At 45.5% G+C, this 16,132-nt stretch overlaps 1 protein-coding gene across 5 annotated transcripts in view; it reads right to left on the bottom strand.

The window, feature by feature from the left end:
* Positions 1–6,097, bottom strand: part of Fam13b (family with sequence similarity 13 member B) — an 80,254-nt gene extending 74,157 nt beyond the window's left edge. For all 5 annotated transcript variants that reach the window (XM_048368485.1, XM_048368487.1, XM_048368489.1 and 2 more), the window contains exon 1: positions 5,785–6,097. The gene's annotated coding sequence lies outside the window, so the exon portion shown is untranslated. The remainder of the gene's footprint in view (positions 1–5,784) is intronic.
* Between the last annotated feature and the right edge of the window lie 10,035 nt (positions 6,098–16,132).

The following is a 16,132-nucleotide window of genomic DNA, read 5'->3' as shown; positions in this document are numbered from 1 at the left end:
CGGGGGTTGAGATCTGATGATCAAGGTTCAAAGCCAGCCTGGGCAGGACTCTCATCCCCAATTAATTACAGAAAGCTAGAGTGGAGCTATGGCTCAAGTGAACAGTGCTAGACTTGAGCACAAAAGCTCAGGGACACAGCCTAGGCCCTGAGTTCAAGCCCTAGGCTCTGCAACAACAAAAAATGTACAAAGAAACAGAACACCTGGCTTAAGTGGTAGAGTACCAGCCTAGCTGTAAGCATGAGGCCCTGAATGCAATCCTCCACACCAAAAAAAAAAAAAAAAAAAAAGGGAAGCTAGCAGCTAGCACACAAAGCAGTGACCCAATATGTATGAGGCTTCAATCCCCAGTAGTATTTTTTTTAAAGCAGCGATTATTCTTATCTTTACATCTTCACTGCTATTTTCTGAGCCAAACAGTACAAAAAGACTTCATCTTTGTTTCTACAGTTCCAAACACTAACCAATAGCAGAACCAAGGTATCTCCAATCACTCCTGTAAGATAAGGAAAAAGGATTCCATTACTCAGAAGAAAAGCAAAAGCTCGGAGCAGAAGAAACAGGTGCAATGGTACTAAGTACAGCTTCAATGGCATTAAGTTAGTGACAAGTCAGCTATCTTAGGTAGAAAACTATAGTTGTCACTAAAAATTTTTACTTGCATTGAAATGTATGAAGTTATACACAGAGACAATTCATGTCTAATATACCATATGAAATGTGGTACAAGTGTTTATGACATTTCACTCCAAATAACACTTATTTCCATTTCCAAACAAAATCAGCTACTCGCGGATTAACCTACTGCCTCTCTTGGTCAATGCCAAGCCTTCCAGCTTGGCAAACCATAGCCAAGTTCAGATGTACATGTACTCCTTTTTCTGAAACAACTAGCCCCCTTTGCTCCTAGATACTAAACAAAGTTCTTTTAAAATAGGGTATTTATTCAATTGATGGATGGAGGGAGGTGTTTTTGTGTCAAAAGAGCTGTTTCAGACCTGGGCTTGAACTCTGGGCATGGATGCTGTCTGTCCCTCAGCTTTTTTGCTCAAGGCTGGTACTCTACCACTTAAGCCACAGATCCACTTCTAGCTTTTTGCTGATTCAAGAATCTCACAGATTTTTGTGCCCAGGCTGGCTGGATCCAAACAGTGATCCTCAGATCTCAGCCTCCTGAGTAACTAGGATTACAGATGAGAGCAACCAGTGCAAGGATCTGGGTATGTGTTTTTAATACTGATATGACAGAAATAGGTTGTCAGTACTGATAAGTATGTGGCTGGAACCTAGTTATAGAACTACTATGAAAATCTTTGTTCAAATAAAAAATGAGCCTCTTTGCTTCAAGCCAGGTGCTGACAGCTCATGCTACTGAGACAGCTGAGATTTGAGGATCAAGTCTAGAAACTAGTCCCAGCACAAGTCTGTGAGATTATCTTCAATTAATCAGTAAAATGCCAGAAGTAGAGGTATGGGTCAAGTGGTAGAGCACCAGCTGTGAGCAAGAAAACCTAGTGACAATGTGGGGCCCTGAGTTCAAGCCCCATTATCAGCATTTAAAAATATATATATATATATCTGGAGCTGTGTGGGTGGCTCCAGCCCAGGCAGAAAAAGTCCCAGAGGCTCTTATCTCCAATTAACCCCCAAAAGGGAGCAGAGGTATGGCTCAAGCAGCAGAGCAACAGCTGTGAGTAAAAAAGCTAAGGGGCAGGGCCCAGGGCCTGAGTTCCTGAACTCAGGGGCCTGATCTGAACTCAGGCCCCAGTATATCAGTTCAAATAACTTTTAAACTTTAGCAATAATTTAGTATAACAGAGTTAAAACAGGAAACAAAAGAAATGAGACAGAAAAACAGCTCCTGCTCTCCTCAAGCTGGGCGCAGGTGGTCCATGCCTGTACTATAACCCTAGCTACTCAGGAGGCTGAGCTCTGAGGATCACAGTTCAAAGCTGGTTGGAGCAGAAAAATCCCTGAGACTCTTATCTCCAATTAACCACTAGAAAACCAGAAGTGGCGCTGTGGCTCAAGGTGGTACGGCACTAACTAGCATTGAGCAAAAGGTCGCAGGGACAGTGCCCAAGCCATGAGTTCAAACCCCATGACTGACCAGAAAAAAATAAAAAAGCTCCTCGACTTAAAACTAGCTAACAATCCAGGCGCCACTGGCTCACACCTGTAATCCTAGTCAGGAGGCTAAGATCCAAGGATGGCAGTTCAGAGCCAGCCAGGCAGGAAAGTCCATGAGACTCTTTTTTTTTTTTTTTTTTTTTTTTTTTTGCCAGTCCTGGGCCTTGGACTCAGGGCCTGAGCACTGTCCTGGCTTCCTTTTGCTCAAGGCTAGCACTCTGCCACTTGAGCCACAGTGCCGCTTCTGGCCGTTTTCTGTATATGTGGTGCTGGGGAATCGAACCTAGGGCCTCGTGTATCCGAGGCAGGCACTCTTGCCACTAGGCTATATCCCCAGCCCCATCCATGAGACTCTTATCTCCAAATATCCACCAGAAAACTGGGAAGTAACATTGTGGCTCAAAGCTTGGAGCAAAAAAGCTCAGGGACAGCACCCAGGCTCTGACTTCAACCCACAAAAGGGGGGGGAGGGGGAGGAGACTAGCTACATCAACTCGACAACAAAAACCCCAAATAAAACATAAACAAGGACTTGGATATTTCTCCAAAGAAGATATGTAACTTATCCAAGAAACACAAGAAAAAATGTCTATTAGCTTTTAGTGAAATACAAATCAGAAACAATGAAATACAAGTTCACAACAACCTTTAGTATGGTTATGGTCAAATAAACTAAGATTAAAATAATTCTTGGGAAAGACACAGAAAAACTTATCCTTATACATTGCTGATGGAAATTTTAAAAACAAAAAAACAGTGGGCAGTTATGGAAAATATTTCACTTCAATATATTAAACATAAAATTACCATATGGTCCAGAAATTTCACTTCAGGGTATATATACCCAAAAGAATTGAAAGCAGAGACTTCACTTCATCTTGGGAGCTGAGACCCAAGAATAGTGGTAGTGATTTGAAACCAGCTCCCAGCCCCAGCAAACAAAATTGAGACTCAACTCCAATTAACCAGCAAAAAGCAGGGAAATGTAGATATGGCTCAAGTGGTAGAGACTTCAGTTTTATTTTGACATCTATATTTACAATAACCTTATAAAACCCAAAAGGTATAAAAATTAAAATGTGTATCAACAGATGAATGGATAAGCACAATGTGATATAAAAGATTTAAGCCAGGTGCTGGTGGCTCATGTCTGTAATCCTAGCTACTCAGGAGGCTTGTGAAATCTGTGAGATCTGAAGATAGTGGTTCAAAGCCAGCCCAGGCAGAAAAGTCCGTGAGACGCTGATCTCTACTTAACCACCAGAAAACCACAAATGTAACTGTGGCTCAAAGTGATAGAGCACTAGCCTTGCAAAAGAGCTCAGGGACAGCGCCCAGTCCCTGAATTCAAGCCCCGTGACTGACAAAAACAACAATAATGTAAAGAACCTGGGCGTAAATGGCTCATGCCTATAATCCTAGCTACTCAGGAGGCTGAGATCTGAGGATCATAGTTCAAAGCCAGCCCAGGCAGGAAAGGTCCCTAAGACTCTTACCTCCAATTAATCATGGGAAAAGCCAGAAGGTGTGCTGTGGCTCAAGTGGTAGAGTGCTAGCCTTGAGCAAAAGGAGCTCAGTGACAGCATCCAGGACCAGAGTTTAAACTCCAGGACCGCCCCCCCCCCCGAAAAAAAAATTATTTGTTAACAAAGACATTTGTGCTACTATACTCCCCATTTAAAACCCAGTGTACAATAAATGATACAGGCACAGATGAGGTTATCTGTATATGATAAGTGTCATTTTACTGATGGGGAAATACAAAGTCACAATATATTCAGTTCAACCATTTTCTGTCCTAAAAGAGGAACGTTTTAATTACAAAAAAAAAAAAGACATGGTGTAACGATTACTTAACCCAATGAAAAACTTCCTGCCACTGTGATACACACCCTCCTACAAACAAGGACTTCAACTGTGCCATGCAGAGGCCTACCTGGTGAAACAACTGGAGAAAAATATCACCCTAATTTAAAAAGAAGTCCAGATTGAGAGTAAAAGGAAGCCAGGTGTCAGTGGCTCATGCCTGTTATACTATCTACCCAGGAGGCTGAGGTCTGAGGATTTAAGTTCAAGAATAGTAAAGTCTGTGAGACTCATCTCCCAGTAACCAGAAAAAGCTGGAAGCAGAGCTGAAGTTCGTGATAGAGCCCTAGCCTTAAAGGGGGGGGGGGGGGGGGGCGGGAACTAAAGGACATTGCCCAGAACCCGAGTTAAGCCCCAGTACTGGCACCAAAAAATAATAAAAGGAGGTACCCAATAATAATGACCAGCTCATTCAATCCCATTCAAAAGCCATATTATGTTTCTGAGACATCTAGACCAACAAGTATTTCAAGGAGAGTTGAAGGCACAGTTTAACATTAACCCTTCCAAATAATTTTAAAATATCCAAAAATGTAGTACTTTTTTGTTGTTGTTGGTCGTGGAGCTTGACCTCGGCCCGGGGCTGTCCCGCAGCTCTTCAGCTCAAGGCTAGCGCTCTATTATACCAGCCACAGCACCACTTCCGGTTTTCTGGTGTTTAATTGGAGAGCCTCCGGGACTTTCCTGCTCCGTGAGCCTCACTCAGATCTCAGCCTCCTGAGTAGCTAGGATGACAGGCATGAGCCACCGGCGCCCAGCTAAATGTCAATTTTTAAAATAAACAAATGTACCTGTTATTTTAGGCGAAAAATTGGCGTCACTGCAGTTTTGGATGCCATTTTTCTACTTTAGCTATTCCCAAGTCCGGTTGTCTAACTTTTTTTCTCAATTAGAGCATAATGAGGAGCCACATGAAATTATGCAAAGGTTTTTCTAAGTCCGTTTGATTTTAACTGATTACAAACAAATCCAAAAAAAAAAAAAGCTTTAAAATCCCCACTGGGGCATTGGGAATGTGGCTTAGTGGTAGAGGGCTCGCCTAGCACGCATGAGGCCCTGGGTTCGATTCCCCAGCACCACATATACAGAAAATGGCCAGAAGTGGCGCTGTGGCTCACGTGAGCTAAAAGAAGCCAGGGACAGTGGTCAGGCCCTGAGTCCAAGGCCCAGGACTGAAAAAGGAAAAAAAAAAAAAAAAATCCCCCCTGGGCAAGTATGTCAACCGGTTCAATTTCCTATAGCCTGGTGTAGGAAACCAGGTGCCCCATCTGCAACTCAACGCCCCACGAAGTGACCCCTGCGGCTCACACGGCCTGCACTCGAGACGGGGCCCGGGCACGCCGACAGCCCGGCTGGGCGACCGTCTCTGGGCGAGTGGAGGAAGTCAGCGGCCACTCCTTTCACATGACCTTAACCAGGGGCGCAGCCCCGCCTGCAAGAAACCACACGCTTTTTTTCCGGCCTCCAGTTCAAGGCCCAGCCTGAAGCGAGCGCGGAGGCGGCGTGGGCTAAGCGGGGCGCTGCGCCCCGCACTTGGCGGGGGGCCGGAGGCGAGGGGCACGCCCGCTCCCGCGCACGGACCGCAGGGCCCGAAGACACCAGCCGGCCACACCCCCGGTGCCAGGGTCGCGGCCTCCACCCAGGGCTGCGCCGCCGGCCCTCCCGCACCCGAAACGGAAAGCCTCCGGAGCGGCGCGGGTGAGCTGGGGGGCGCGGGGGGCGGGGGGAGGGCCGCGGCGACCGGCGCCGCGCGCAGGCGCAGACCCGGGTACCCGCCCGCTTACCCACCGTTGGAACAGCGAAGCCCCGTTCCCCGGCCGCGGCCGCTTCTCCAGGACCCGCGGCGACGTCAACGGGGCGAGAACGGAGGCCCCACGAAGCTCCGCGGCCAGCGGGTCTCTTCCTGAGGCGGCCGCTGGCGGAAAGATAACGCAGCGGCTGCGGCGCGGGGCCAGCCCGGTAACGACCCTCGGCTATCCCCAGCGGTGGTGGCGGAGGAGACGCGGGAAAAGGGGCGGGAGCGGCAACCCGGGCAGCAGCTGAGGCGCGGAGCCTCCCTAACGGCGAGCGGGAGGAGAGCTCAGGACGGAGGGCGGGCCGGGGCCGGACCGGACATGACGTCGGGCGTCGAGGGGCGGGGCGCGCCCTGGGGCGGGAGTCCTCGCCACCACGTCCGGTGGAGCTCCTGAGGGAGGGTCCCCGGCGCGCGGCTCGGGCCCGGGCCGCCGAGGGCCCTCTGTCGGCGCCCCGGCTTCGGGAAGCCACCCAGGAGCGAGCGAACTGGCGGGACGCCTAAGAGGAATGGAGGAGAAGCCCAGGAGACGGGCCAGAGGGCCATTCCCGCACCCCGCGGCCCAGCCGAGCGGCCTAAGGGCGGTCACCTGCGCCCCTTCCCAGCCACGTGGGCTAGAGGGGGGCCGTGGGGCCGAACCTGAGGCCTGCCAGCTTCCCCGCGTAAGGACGTAAACGAGAAGACGCTAGCACTCCTAGCCCGGGTCCGGAAATGCGGGGGTCGGTCGATTGTGAGCTCCCCGGGAGCGTCAGGGGCCGAGGGGAAAGGAAACGGAATGCGTTCTCCCGACTTGGGTAGCCACGCCAACCCCGCCACTAGCTCCCTCGGGCCTGCAGCCCTTCAGTACTCAGCCCAGCTTGACCGCTGTCAGTACCCCCTGGAGCCAGGTAATCCGCTAGGATCTCTGCGGAGGCAGAGGTCTGAGGATCACAGTTCAAAGCCAGCAGGGTAAGAAAATCCACGAGACAGGGCTGGGAATGTGGCCTAGTGGTAGAGTGCTCACCTCGTATGCGTGAATCAGCCCTGGGTTCGGTTCCTCAGCACCACATGTATAGAAAAAGCCAGAAGGGGCGCTGTGGCTCAAGGGGCAGAGTGCTAGCCTTGAGCGAAAAGAAGCCAGGGACAGTGCTCAGGACATGAGTTCAAGCCACAGGACTGGTAAAAAAAAAATAAAAATAAAAAAAATCCACGAGACTCATCTCCAATTTATCACCAAAAAGTCTGAAGTGAAGCTTTGGCTCAAGTGGTAGAGCACCGAAGTTAAAGGACAGCATCCAGGTCCTGAGTTCAAACCCCAGCAGTGGTGAGAGAGGAGACAAACCCTGAGTTTGTCAAAATATAAACCACCACAATTCAAATGTCCCTACCTGCTTGAGCTGGAAGTCAGTAAGGTGGAAAACATAAAACTAATCATAAAACTTGGGGGAAGATTTATAAAAGATAAAGTCACTCAATGAGATGATCTGTAAAGAGACCATGGTAGCTTCCAGGTTTCATGAAAGTTAAAAAATCTCTCACCTAAGTGTCACATGCCAGGTGATGCTGTCATAACTGAAGGGTGGGGGTCCTAGTAGACAAAAAGTCTAGAACCACAGTATAAGAATAGGCTCACACCTATAATCCTAGCTATTCAAGAGGCAGAGATCTGAGAATCTTGGGGACAGGACAATCCCTAAGTCTTACCGCCAGTTAACCATCAAAAAGCTGGAAATAGCACTGTAGTTCAAGGGGTAGAGCACTATCCTGCTGAATTTCAGCCCCAGGACCAGAAGTAGACAAATTGGGGCTCCCAATTTGTCCAGGAAAAAGGTGACTAGTTTTAATGTCTAGGATCAAATACTCATTACCAGAGCAATTAAAACTCAGTTCAAGCTGGACACTGGTGGCTCACGCCTGTAATCCTACCTACTCAGGAAGCTGAGATCTGAAGATCGTAGTTCAAAAGCAGCTCCGCAGACTGGGAATATGGCCTAGTGGCAAGAGTTTGCTTGCCTCGTACACATGAAGCCCTGGGTTCTATTCCCCAGCACCACATGTAGAAAATGGCCAGAAGTGGCGCTGTGGCTCAAGTGGTAGAGTGCTAGCCTTGTGCAAAAAGAACAGTGTCAGTGCTCAGGCCCTGAGTTCAAGGCCCAGAACTGGCAAAAAAAAAAAAAAAAAAGCAGCTCTGCCAGTGAGACTCATCTCCAATTAACCATCAGAAAACCGGAAGTGGAACTATGGCTCAAAGTGGTAGAGCACTAGCTCTGAGCACAAAAGCTCAAGGATAGTGCTCAGGCCCTGAATTCAAGCCCCACAACCAAAAAAAAACCTCTTAGTTCAAACTGGAAGTGTGTTTCAAGCAGTGCTAGAACCTAGGTTCAATCCCCAGTAGAACCAAAAATAATTGAGTGCAGTGGTGATGAGTAGTAGGGGAGCATTTACCTAGCAGGTACAAGGTCCTGCCTTTGATCCTCAGCACTGCACTGGGGGTGAGGTGAGGGGATAGTCATAGTCATCCAGAAGAGTGCTTACCTGGTATAGCCTTTTTAGTTTCTTAAGTGCTAGGGATTGGACACAGGCCCTGGTTCTAAATATGCCACCAGCCCTTTTATTTTCAATTTTTTTTTTAATGTAGAATCTCATAATTCAAGATGATCTTGCCTTCACCTATAGAGTAGTTTGGGTTACACGTGCAACCATACCTGTTCTGGCCTCCTTTTTTTTTTTTCTTTTTTTGGCCAATCCTCGGGCTTGAATTTAGGGCCTGTGTACTATTCCTGAGCTTCTTTTGCTCAAGGCACAGCACCACAGCGCCACTTCTGGCTTTTCCTTTTTATGTGGTACTGAGGAATCAATCCCAGGGCTTCATGAATGATAGGCAAGCACTCTACCACTAAGCCACATTCCCAGCCCTGTTCTGGCCTTCACTGCCTTCAGAAAGTTTGTATCTCAGCAGACCTAAATTACCTATATCCTTCGTAAACATAAATGACCTACACTCTGATTCCAAACTCAACAATTAGCCTTCTCATTACCCAAAAGATCTCCTGGTTTTGGGGGGGGGGGGGGGGGGCGGGGAGGAATGAGGGAGGAGGTAACAAGTTAAACAAGAAATGTACTCACTGCCTTACATATGGAACTGCAACCCCTCTGTACCAATAAAGGAAGGAAAAAAAGAAGCAATTGCCTAAGGCACATGAGTGACACTAATATTAGCTATATAGTCTTTGGCAATAAATTCAGAGCATGATTTGTAAGTCAGCTTCCATTCACTGGGTTGGATAATAAGGTTGCTTTATCCAAATTAATTTTTCAGAGCGTGATTAAACTTAAGTGACATGTAAGTTTCTGAATCTGCCAGAGTGAGGACCATAGCCTGGTTTTATAGCACTCTGGGTATATACTCTTATATCTCTCTTTAAACATCTTTTTTTTTTTTTTTTGGTTCATCATGAGGCTTGAACTCTGAGCCTGGGCACTGTTGCTGAGCTCTTCAGCTAAAGGCTAGCACTCTACCACTTTGAGCCACAGCACCACTTGTGATTTTCTGGTGATTCATTGAATAAGAGTTTCACAGACTTTCCTATCCAGTCTGCTTTGAACCATGATCCTCAGATCTCAGCTTCCTGAATAGCTAGGACTACAGGCATGAGCCACTAGCGCCCGGCTACACATCTTAAATAGAAGTTTTACCTGTGATTCCATGCTTGGAGATAAGGATAATACGGCTGCTTCAAAATCTTAATCATAAGTAAAAATCATAAGTGAGTAAATCCTAAGAGAGTAAAAACCCTTCCTGATTTTTCCCCACTTATGCAACACAGACCCTGTTGACATAACTATGATAGAAACTTTGTATGATAATCAATATGTAAACTCCCAGAGGGAAGGGACTCCCTTGTACTTAAGTGCCCAAAGCATGGGCTCTCAAAAATAAATGAATTGATCCAGTTCCCTTGTAATATTGAAGAACACATTCTTGGAAGATACATTTTCTAGATCCTACTTGATAATATAAAACCATATATTCAACATTCAGGATTCTTGGATTATAATTGAAAAACAAAAATACTCAACATTTGCCATACTTTTAAATCTGTACAATGAAAATAGATCTTTCAGAGAAAGCAAGCAAGTTCTATGAATTCTCTGTTCCCACTTAGGGAAGAGAAACTCCTATGGTCATTGAGTCAAAAAGTAAAATTTTAGCTGGGTGCTGGTGGCTCATGCTACTCAGGAAACTTGATATCTTGAGCATCACAGTTTGGAGCCAGCCAGGCAGTAAAGTCCATGACACTCTTCTAATCACTAAAAAGCTAGAAGTGGAGCTATGGCTCAAGTGGTAGAGTCTTGAGCAAAAAAAGCTCAGGGATAGTGCCCAGGTAGGCCCTGGGTTCAAGCCTCAGGGCTGGCGCGCGCGCGCACACACACACACACACACACACACACACACACATTTTACTCCAGCTGGGCATAACTGGCTCACTGCTTTCTCTAGAGAGGAGGACATAGTCTTTTCTAGCACTATGTACTCTTCTTCCTCTCCCATCTTACTAATCAGAGAGAGGAAAGGAAACCAGAGCAGAAAGTCCTTTTTCTTTTATATGATGGGTAGTGCTCCCTGGGCTTAGTACATGTTTAGAGCTGACTTTTTTTTTAATGTATACTTTTATAGTTACTTCAAAGACCACCATGCCCTTTCTTAGGTAGTTTCTCACCCCCAATTCCCTTTATCTGAGTAGAAGTCAGTAGACTAAAAACAGGCTATCACCTGGGTGAATATGACTGATTCTTACCCCCCAGAACAAGTTGTTATGGAGGTATAAGTAGTTTAGAGCATTAAGTCCCTTTCCAGCACCAGCCTATGGGGAAGTCATTGTCCTAAGGGTAAGAGAACTGTTGGTTTAGCTTAAGCTGCAATGAAGCCTATCAATGCTTAGATGGATGGAGAGAAGCTATCCTTTTATTCCTTTCAGCCCCCACAAATGTGGTGAGCCATCTCCAACTACTTATTTGTTGGAGACTGTTCAATAAACAGGGCCCCTGTCTGGCAAGATCTAAGATAATTCCCATACTGATCCATTTGTGAATGGCCTGGAGCCATTCCTTACTGTCCAAAATATTGTACAAATATATGTGTGTGTTGTGTGTGTATTTTGAAAGTTTTCTAGAAAGTGATAGTAAAATGTCTTGTCCAGGTTAATATTACTAATAATATGGTGTGAGGAAGTGGAATATCTGGAAGAACTTTTACCTGAAAGTATTGTGTTAAGCTAGTGGCAGGTCTCTCTGCCCCACACCTGGCCACAGAGCTCACCTCAACTTCTGCTCAAACAAACTGGAACGCACAGGTCCACCTCAGTGCCGAGTGTTTCTGTGCTCTGCTGCCTAAACAGCTGCCAGCCCTGGAAGTCAGACACAGGAGCACTGTGCTCTAATTATTCTGAGTAGTTCTCAGCCCCACACCCCCAACTCAGTTCCAGGTAAGAGGCAGGCAGTTTTCTCAGTTAAGAATCACAGCAGGGCTGGGAATATGGCCTAGTGGCAAGAGTGCTTACCTCTTATACATGAAGCCCAGGGTTCAATTCCACAGCACCACATATATAGAAAACAGCCAGAAGTGGCGCTGTGGCTCAAGAGACAGAGTGCTAGCCTTGAGCAAAAAGCAGCCAGGGACAGTGCTCAGACCCTGAGTCCAACCAAGACCCAGGACTGGCAAAAAAAAAAAGAATCACAGCAGACCAGCAGCAGTCTTAAAAAAAAAAAAAAAAAAACTAAAAAACCCTTAGTTTTCTTACTTGACTTGTGTGTGTGTGTGTGTGTGTGTGTGTGTGTGCGCGCGCGCGCGTGCGCGCTCATGCATTGTGGTCTTAGGGCTTGAACTCAGGGCCTGGGCATTGTCCCTGAGCTTTTTTGCTCAAAGCCAGTGCTATCACTTGTGCCATAGATCCATTTTGCACTTTTGTGGAGCTTAATCACAGATAAGAGTCTCACAGACTCTCCTGCTAGCTTCAAATCATGACCCTCAAATCTTAGCTTCCTGGGTAGCTAGGGTTACAGGCTTGAGCCACCAGCACCCAGAACCTGGCCTTCAATAACTATGAGTAGCTTCCTGCTGTTGTCTAAATCCTGTGGAGGTCTGTCTCCACTTTTACTTTATGAGATTAGAGGGTGGGGGGAGGAGTGGCATCATAATAACTTGATGCTTCAGTTAAAAAGTAGTTCTCAGCCAGGAGGAGTTCTGGGGCAGTGCTTAGAGATATTGTTGGTTGCTAAAACTGGATAGGTGCTAATGGCAACTAGTAAGGTAGCTACTAAACATCCTACATTACATACATAGACAAGCCTCCTAGACAAAGAATTATTCAGCTGAAAATATGACTTCTGACTTAATACCCTGTAACAAATAGGATTTATAAATTGATAATCATTAAGAGCAACCTCAAAATACTATCACTTTTCCTTTTTTTTTTCCCCTACAAATACTTGACCAGTAGGTAGGTAGGTAGGCAGGCAGGCAGACAGACAGACAGACAGATAGTGTTAAAAACAGCATTTCAGATAGCTCTTTGGCCAGAATGAAAAGTGACTGGTATAAACCCCAACTCTGTGTGTTTCAAAGAATTCCTCTGACTAGACCAGGAAAATTATTCCTCTGGCCTGACCAGGGAGATTATTACTGGAGGTAGACATTTTGTTGTTGCTGTTTCTTTGCAAGATGACTTTAAACTTGGGGGAAAAAAAGCATTCTACCCAACTCCTCTGAGAGGCTGTATGTTTCTCAGAAGCAAGATCATGAATTAAATCACCATAGAAGGAACATATATTTGCTAAAAACCAGATGCCCTAGTACACACACACACACACACACACACACACACACACACACACACCACAACAACAATATACTGCCTCCCCAGGGTTGCCAATGTCAACTGGGATGAGACTTAAAATCAGGAAGTAACCCTGCTATAGCTCATTTCCTCATTATTCACAGAAAGAATTCTAATGGACTTTTCCCATCCTTTACATTCATTTTATTAATTTCTTCCAGATGTAGCAAGATATTGTGCCCTTGTGCAATCAATAGGAAGTTCATAATCAAGTGCTTTCCTTACCCTCACTGATCTTGCAACAGGTGCTTAGTGCTTTCTTTTTCTTCAGATGCAGTTTCTGACTCCTCACTAGGGCCTACAAATCTACAACTTCCCAAAGGGTAACTAGAAGCAGGATCAAGGCAGGCCCTGGGGGCTCACACATATAATCCTAGCTCTTTAGAAGCTGAGTTCTGAGGATCATGGTTTGAAGCCACCACCAGCAGAAAAGTCCTAGAGACGCTCGATTATTGATTGTCAACTAACCAGCAAAATGCCTGACTAGAAGAATGGCTCAAGTGGTAGAACTCTACCCAAGCTGAGCAAGGCCTAGGAATGTGGCTTAGTGGTAGAGTGCTCACCTAGCATGTCAGAAGCCCTGAGTTCAATTCCTCAGTACTACATAAACAGAAAAGCTGGAACTGGTAGAGTGCTAGCCTTGAGCAAAGGAAGCTCAGGGACAGTGCCCAAGCCCTGAGTTCAAGCCCCCAGGACTGCTTTTTTTTTTTTTTTTTTTTTTTTTGCCAGTCCTGGGGCTTGGACTCAGGGCCTGAGCACTGTCCTTGGCTTCTTTTTGCTCAAGGCTAGCACTCTGCCACTTGAGCCACAGCACCACTTCTGGCCATTTTCTGTATATGTGGTGCTGGAGAACTGAACCCAGGGCTTTATGTATATGAGGCAAGCACTCTTGCCACTAGGCCATATCTCCAGCCCCAGGGGATCACTATTCAAAGCCAGCTGGGGCAGGAAAATCTGAGAGACTCTCATCTCCAGTTAACCACCAGAAACCAGAAGAGGCGCTGTGGCTCAAGTGGTAGAGCGCTAACCTTGAGCTGAAGAGCCCAGTGCCCAGGCCCAGAGTTCAAGCCCTATAACCAACACAAATAAAAAACAAAGAAGAAAAAGAGCAAGTGAACTTGCTAGGCACTGATGGCATCTGTAATAGTAGCCATGCAGAAAGCTGAGATTCTGGAAGGAAAGTCTGTTAGACTCTTATCTCCAGTTAACCACAGAAAACCGGAAGTGGCAGTAAGGCTCAAGTGGTAGAGCACTAGCCTTGAGCAAAAGAGCTCAGGGATAGTGCCCAGGTCCTGAGTGCAAACCTCACAACTGACAAAAAAAAAAAGAAAAGAAAAGAAAGTTGGAACAGAAGGTGTGGCTCAAGTGGTAGCCTCAATCTGGAAAGAAAAGGCCAAGTGATAGCTACTCCGGAGGCTGAAATCTGAGGATCATGGTTTGAAGCCATCCTGATAGGAAACTTCGTGAGACTCTTATCTCTGCTTAAACACCACAAAGCTGGAAGTGGAGCTGTGGCTTAAGTGGTAGGGCATTAGCCTTGAGCACAAGAGCTTAGAAAAAGTGTACAAGCTGTGAGTTCAAGCCCTAGGAATGGCAAAATAAATAAATAAATAAACAAAACATTTTGAAACAGAAAAAAAAAAAAAAAAAGAAAAGGCCAAGTGAAAATATGAGGCTCAGAATTCTAGTCCCTGTACTGGCACTGAAAAAAAAAAAAAAAAAAAGAACTGAGGACTCAGAATGTGACTTAGTGGTAAGAGTGTTTGCCTAGCATGCATGAAAGCTCTGGGTTTGAGTCCTCAGTACCACATAAGCAGAAAAAGCTGGAAGTGGTGCTGTGGCTCAAATGGTATAATGTTAGCCCTGAGCAAAAGAAGCTCAGGGACAGAGCCCAAGCCCTGAGTTCAAGCCCCAGGACTGGCAAAAAATAAAAGTAAAAAAAGATATCATCTTATTAATACAATGTTAATTACAAAATAAAATGAACCACAGTAGCCAACAAACACCAAAAATAGATAAACAAAGGGGTAACACTGACCAAGAAGCATTGTATTCATAACCTGACTTGTGGAATAGTAACCCTTTGTACAACTACATCATCATCATCATCTTCATCATTAACTCATCATCATCACTGGAGAAAAGAGATAACCATTTAATACTCATAGATGTTGAACTTCAAATAAGAAAACCTGTATTTGAATTCTAGATCTGTGGCTCTGGCCGGGTAGCTTAGTGTAATTGTCCTTTATAGTACCTATTGGTAAAAATAAATTATGGGTGTGTATAAAAGCATGTTATATCCTGTATACTAGAATTTTTCTCTCATTTTGCATTTAGAAGCCTAAAAAAAACCTCTGGAAATGTATATATGGATTTTCATTGCTAGAGATAAAGTCCTGTGCAGAAACCTGTCTTAGCAGAAGTTGCCAGATACTATAATCAGAACCGCTACTGTCCATCTGTCATGTCTGTTGATTTGTTTGGTTCTAGGGTCTAACCCTAAACTTTGTATATGCTAAGCACTTGTTCAACCATTAAACTACCACCACCTGCACAGAGTCCCTTATTATTTTGGTTTTGTTCCTATTTTTTCCTTTTTATTCTTTTTCCTTTTCTGTTTATTTTTGTGTGGGTGTGCTGATCCTGAACTCAGAGACTAGGCACTGTCCCTGACATTTTGTGCTCAAGGCTAGTGCTCTACCACTTGAGCTACAGCTCCACTTCCGGTTTTTTCCTGGTTAATTGGAGATAAGAGTCTCACGGACTGGCTTCAAATCACAATTCACAGATTCTCAGCTTCCTGAGTAGCTAGGATTACAGACATGGGCCACTAGCACCCAGCTGTTAGTTTGTCTTGTTGCCATTTTGAAGATCTCTGAACTTGTTACAGTCTTTTTTTTTTTTTTGCCAGTCCTGGGGTTTGGACTCAGGGTCTGAGCACTGTCCCTGGCTTCTTTATGCTCAAGGCTAGCACTCTACCACTTGAGCCACCACGCCACTTCTGTCTTTCTCTATATATGTGGTGCTGAGGAATCGAACCTAGGGCTTCATGTATACAAGGCAAGTACTGTACCGCTAGGCCATATTCCCAGCCCCTGAACTTGTTACAGTAAGTATAAGCACCCTTTTTCCTAATTAGACACATGCGTGGCTATAAATAAGGATGGAAAAACATCCACAGTTTTGTGTTCAGGGGAATTGCTGTACAAGGGGAGGCAGGAATAACTACTCTGTGGTTCTCATAGCAAGCAATGGAAATGCTATCAAACTTGTACAATTGTCTTTCTTGAAGTATTCATCTCTTTATTGGAAGAAAAGACTAAAAACCCATCAGAATTAAAACCTCCTGATAAAGAAGCAACTCCCCATTAGAGAAAGACATTGCTGGCTCCTCTGAAGAATGCACTGGAAACCTATCTGTGCCACTTTGCCTAGGACCATTGTGCCAGTATGCAAGAATGCATGT

Source organism: Perognathus longimembris, chromosome 19 (assembly GCF_023159225.1).
Source record: "Perognathus longimembris pacificus isolate PPM17 chromosome 19, ASM2315922v1, whole genome shotgun sequence".
In the NCBI taxonomy this organism is placed as follows: domain Eukaryota; kingdom Metazoa; phylum Chordata; class Mammalia; order Rodentia; family Heteromyidae; genus Perognathus; species Perognathus longimembris.
The sequence above is the reverse complement of the archived record's forward strand: the minus strand, read 5'-3'. Positions and strand labels throughout refer to the sequence as shown.